We start from the raw sequence: 6,363 nt of genomic DNA on the forward strand, positions 1-6,363 counted from the left end.
GCATTTGACCAATCAGATGAGACCTTGGATGCAGCAAACTTCCTCATTCTGGAGATCTGGGAAAAAAAGTCCCTTTTTGGCTTGGAAACTGTCCAAATTCAAGGTGATAAATAAAAAACTAACCATGGTAAGTCACTGAAACTCACACATTTTACAGTTGAATTGTTGTGTAAAGTGATGACATGTATGTTATATGCGGAGGACTTGAAGAAATTTGTGAAATTAGAGAATTAAAATTGCAGGCGCCATATTTGATCATACGCCCTCTTGTGGTAAACACTGGAGTTAATATGTTATGACTCTGGACATATGCCCTATGCAAGAATGTAGTGCAAGCTCTTTAAAAATTAAGCAGTACTACTTAATATTTTATAAGAGAATGTTGCCAAGAGTGTCTATAATACATTAAATTATTTAATTAGAAGTGCAGAATAGTAGGGATTTTTGGGGGGTATTTTTATTGTGTAATAGTTGTTGTTTTATCAGTTATTGTAGTAAATATAGGTGAATTTAGTTAGTTTTCTAATCAGTTTTTTAAATATTATTATGTGTTAGGGTTAGTGCAGTGAAAAGTGGCATTTTCTAAATCAGTTTAATATCCTAAAAAGACTATGTTATTGCAGTGAATATGGTTCATTTTTGTCAGTGTTATGACCTAATAACAGTTCTTTAACTTTCTTTAACATTATTATTTAATTTTTTTTTGCCAGTTCTCAACTCGGCTGTTTGACAGCAAACCATGAGCAACTGTCATGCCAGCCCACCTTGCCATGAGTGATGATGACGAGAAAGATGATCACAATGTGTCAGACCCAGACGATGTCCCACCGACCCATAACCTGGATATTCAAGGCCTAAATGAGTTGGGCCCCTCTCATAAGAGGCGACACATGCAACCTGCAATGCCAACATGGGGGGTCATTGATAAGACTGACAGGTTGGTCCACCTTTACCGTACCCCCATGAAGTCCAAGAGGTGGTACCTGCGATGGTTCGCATACACCATTGATCTTAGCCTCTCAAATGCCTGGATCGTCTACAAGTTGGACTACAAGGCCATGTCTCTGAAAGATTTCAGAAACATGTTCATGAGTGCCAGTAGCCTAAGGTCACCCATCACTAGATTCCGAAGAAGCTCATCATCTTCATCTGACCACCAATGACTACATTCCCCCTCCAGTCCGAGGACACTGCAGCCACAAACCAAATAAGGCAGTGTAATTTGTGTGTTTTGACCTGTCCATGCCAAACACCAGACCTTTAAGTTTTGCAGCAAACAAGGCACCATTGAGAGGTCAAATGTGGTCTGCGGTGTCTGCAAGTTCCACCTCTGTCTAAAAGCTGAGCGTAACTGCCTCAAAGACTACCACCAGTAATCTAATGTTCCCTGCTGTCCTGGGATGTTACCTGGTATAAATTAAGTTAAATGAAGTTAATAGGTTATTAAGTTAAGTTAATAAGTAAAAAAGTTAATATGTTAAAAAGTTAAGTTAAATAAAAACTCTAATCAGCAACTATAATAAACCAAGTACATATGCTGAAAATACACAAATTTTAGTGCACATGTTAAAACTAATCTTCTGAGTTGTATATTGCTACAAAACATGTATTTATTACACTCTATAAGTGTTTTGCATGATTGTACTTATAGAAACACAGTTTGGAATATTTTTTACCATATCAGGGCAAGTGACTGTTTTTGGTAATTTCATTAATCCCAATATTTGGCATGAAAATAAAAATGTTTTTAAATGCAACAGAAGTAAAGATGTCTTTTCTGGCCTCCTACAACACTCTTGGCTTAATTTTTTTAATTTCAAAAGATATCAGTGAGTGCCCTATAAAGGGTTAAACAGAATTACAAAACGTCAGCTAGCTTTTTCCTCTCAGACTGGGTGAAACAACTGAGCCGATCACAGCTATTTTTTATTTATTTTTTTTTATTATTTTTTTTTTTAACCAATCTACATTACACCAGGTACCAGTACAGAACTGCATTCATTGTTTTCAAAGAAAGTGCATAAGGCATATATTAACACAGAGAAAGATCAAATATAAACAGAGAGGGAACAATAAAGATAGTAAAAATAAAATAATAATAAAAGGGGCAACATTATATTATACATAGATTCAAGAACAGGGCGTTAAACCAGCAGATTAATTTACTCACAAAAGAAAGAAAATTACCAGCACTTTTTGTTCTTACAAATTCTAAAGATTTAACATAACATTTTGTCTAATTTTTCCAATGGGATATAACTGGTTTACATTTTAAGTAACGGCATTTGTGTAAATAAAATGTAACCAATAAAATCAAAATATTAACACCAAAATTATGTTAAATTATTGCAATTTTACCAAATAAAGCTACTCTTAGGGTAAAATCAGGTAACTGAATTCCTTTAGATTGGATCCACATCAGAAAATCAAGCCAAAAGCTTTGGACTACAGTACAAACAAAGAAAAGGTGTTCCAGACTTTCACTTTCAACCTCACAGAAACAACAGTTTTCAGTGTCAAAATTCAAATGCTTCTTTATAAATTCCTTAGTAGAATAAACTCTGTTAATTATTTTTAATTGAATTTTCTTCATTTTTGGAGACAGGGAATTTAGTTCTGATCATCTTTTTTGCTTCTACACAGAAATCTTTGAGAATATATTCTCTCTTTATATGGTTGGAAGATGAACAATATGTCAAATAACACCTCAAAATGTATTGTTACATCGAGTGCTGAAAAAACTTACATCATCTATAAAAAACTGTTTGAGCTTTGGAGAAATATCAGAAATTGTTATATCTTGTCTAACCATAGCCTGAAGAGGTAAAGGGAATGTTTTTAAGATCTGATTGTATTTACCCACATTAAACTGAAATTGATACTTACCTCTATTGTCCATGAAATGAGAAACAGCCCATATTCCTTTTTTATACTGTAATGATTCTGTGTTTTGTTCTATTGGGGTCCATATGGTTATGTGTTTTCTGTTCCCTTCCTTATGTGTTTCCTTTGCCTGACTCTGCTGGCTCCTGCTCTCATGCGATAGACCTGTTGGTTCGCATGGGGGGAGGGAGCTGGGAGAGCAGTGGTTCCAGGACCAGAAGTGTTAAGTGGGTTGAGAAGGCTTACTGAAGAGCTATCGTTGTTGGTGTGTATGCTAGCCATGTTGTGAAGGGCGTGAGCTGTGGCCTCAGAAATAACAGCTCCTTTTGCTAAATAAACCTGTTGATGGCAATAGCTCGGCGTAACTGGCATCATTACACTGGTGTCATAAGTAAACCATATGTGACCGGAACTACGGGACTGTGAGTTGTTTCGGCGCGTTAGCACCGTTAGCCGCTACGTTAGCGTCATGGACGGCGCGTTTTCCAACATAGGACTCAAGACAGAGCGGGAAGAAGAAGGTGAGGCTTGGAACGCGGAGCTGCAAAGGCTGGATAGAGCAAGAGCTTCTCTGCGTGGTTTCACAGGATGGCTGCTGAAGCGGGCCTGGCTGCCGGCGGCCTGCAACGCTGTTGGCTCCGGCGGAGGACTACGCAGGATAATATGGCGGGGGCGGCGGAAATAACGACGGCGGCGAACATAACATTGCTGTACCGCTGAAAACGCCCAAGTACACCGGTAGGTCGAACTGGGAGGCCTTCCATGCGCAGTTTGAACTGCTGGCTCAGGCAGGAAGATGGACATTAGAGCATAAAGCTTTGCAGCTAGCTCTCTGCTTACAAGATGATGCACTGGATTGCCTGTTGCTGTTGGGGTCGGAGGACAGGAAGGACTACAATGCTTTGGTTGGAGCATTAAAGAGGCGGTTTGGACAATGTGTACAGCCTGATGTCTTTAAAAATAAACTGTCCACCAGGAACAGGCTGGCAGGTGAACCTCTGCGTGTGTTAGCTAATGACATTGAGAGCCTTACACGCAGAGCGTATTCACACATGCCCTCAAGTGTACAGAATGAACTGGCAAAGGATCAGTTTATTAGAGCTCTGTCTCCCCCGGAGCTATGGATGCAAGTTCAGCTCATACACCCAGCCTCCCTACAGGATGTGCTAAAATTAGCAATGGAGAGGGAGTGCCTCTGTGGAGCAGCAGCAGGAGGTGATCAGAGCGGACAACCTCCAGCTTGCAGGGATGCAGAACAGACACAACTGGACTAGGAGAAGCCTGCGTGGGTTTCAGAACTAACTGAGCTGGTTCGAGCAGTCTCCCTGCAGTCAGCACAGGGCTCATCTGCAACCCCTGCCCTGTGTTGGGGCTGTGGTCAACCGGGACATCTCCTCAGACGATGTCCTAAAGCATCCAGGAAGCAGGGAAACGACACAGGGGCCGCAGAGGGGAGGCGTCGCGGACCCCAGCTGTAGCCTCCACGTCTGAATCACCGTCTGACAGCCCCCGACAGCACGGTCAGGGGACCCAGGCCCCAACGCCCCCAGGACTGGATGACTGCCACAGGGGGGTGGCCGTGGTTCCAGTGGTTGGCCGCACATGTGTCGGCGACTTTTGCTACATCCCCGTCACGGTGGAAGGAGTCCCCTGCACTGCTCTGATTGACACTGGGTCCACAGTAATACTGGTGAGGCCCGATGTAGTGTCCGACTGGGCCCGGATTCAGCCCACTATGGTACAGCTGCGCACAGTTACGGGGGACATGGCATCTATGTTAGGGAGGGGGGCATTGACTGTCACTGTGGGGGGCAGATCCATCACCCATCCAGTGTGGGTAGCAGAGGTGCAAGACAGGTGTATCTTGGGGCTGGATTTCTTAAGGGCTGCAGGGTGCCAGCTGGACTTGGGAGGGGGGACATGGAAGTTTAAGGAAGGGCCCCTAATCCAGCTCGGTTCCACAGTCCCAGATCCAGTCTCACCGGGCCTACAGCCTGTCAGTCAATGCTTCAAGGTGCAACAGAAGATGCATCACTGGACGTGGTGCGGAAGATCTGGGCAGAGAACTGTAGGGGTTTGGATACCCAACAAGGAAAGCAACTGTGGCAGCTGCTCGTGGACTTTAAAGACAGCTTTGCCTTAAACAATGTCCAGGTAGGGCGGACTCAGCTAGTGGAGCATGACATCTTGACGGGGAACACCCCACCAATTAAATTTCGGCCCCGTCGGCTCCCCCTGGCCCGGCAAGACGCATGTGACAAGCCGAAGTTAAGTTTGTTGCAAACGGGGATTATTGAGCCGTCTGAGAGCCCCTGGGCAGCGGCTGTAGTCATGGTGCCCAAAAAGAACCTGGAGTGGCGCCTTTGTGTGGACTACAGGCCGCTGAACGGGGTGACAAAAAAAGACTCGTACCCGTTGCCTAGGCTGGACGAGTCGCCGGATCTGGTGTCTGGTTCCAGCTGGTTTTCCTCCCTTGATCTCCGCAGCGGCTATTATCAGGATCCCCTCTCAGAGGGTGCCCGACCAAAGACTGCTTTTTGTACGGGGCGGGGACTCTGGCAGTTCAAAGTCCTCTCATTCGGACTGTGTAATGCACCAGCCACCTTTTCCAGGTTGATGGACCGGGTGTTGGCTGACATTCCCCGCCAAGAATTTCTAGTATATCTGGATGATATACTGGTCCACAGCACCTCTTTTGCAGCAGCCTTGGGCTCCCTTCGTCAGGTGCTGGAAAGAATTAGAGCCGCAGGCCTGAAGCTCCACCCAGATAAATGTCATTTCATGCAGCAGCAGGGGACATTTCTGGGCCACCAGATTGGGAGGGAGGGCATCAGCACCATGGTGGAGAAAGTGAAGATGGTGACAGAGTGGCCCATTCCCACTACGCAGAGGGATCTTAAGAGTTTCTGGGGTTAGCCTCTTATTACCGGAGGTTCGTGCGGGGATTTGCAAGCATAGCAGCCCCACTTTTCCAACTCCTCCAGAATAACCAGGAGTATGCATGGACAGAACAGTGCCAGGGGGCATTCGACTGCCTGCGGCAGGCTCTGACTGGAGCCCCAGTACTCCCTCCAGCTGACCCCACTCTCCCTTTCATTCTCAACACCGATGCAAGTGGATTGGGGGTCGGGGGCGTCCTCGCCCAGGTGAGCCCCGAAGGAGAAAGATTGGTGGGTTACTTCAGTAGGGCCTTTAACAAGGCAGAAAAACGTTACTGTGTGACAAGGCGGGAGCTGCTGGTGGTGATACTTTCACTGCGGCACTTTAAGTACTACCTCTGCGGCCTACCTTTCACTTTAAGGACTGATACCATACCCATACCATACCAACTTTATTTATGAAGCACTTTATACACCGAACAGGACCAAAGTGCTGTACACAATCATAAAATACAATAAAATTATAAAATAGAAAAAAAACGAGTGTAAAATACATATTAGTATACAAAAAGAATAAAACAAAGTAAAACCTCTCAAATTG

The sequence above is a fragment of the Cyprinodon variegatus genome, unplaced genomic scaffold, assembly GCF_000732505.1.
Source record: "Cyprinodon variegatus isolate N-32 unplaced genomic scaffold, C_variegatus-1.0 Scaffold912, whole genome shotgun sequence".
In the NCBI taxonomy this organism is placed as follows: domain Eukaryota; kingdom Metazoa; phylum Chordata; class Actinopteri; order Cyprinodontiformes; family Cyprinodontidae; genus Cyprinodon; species Cyprinodon variegatus.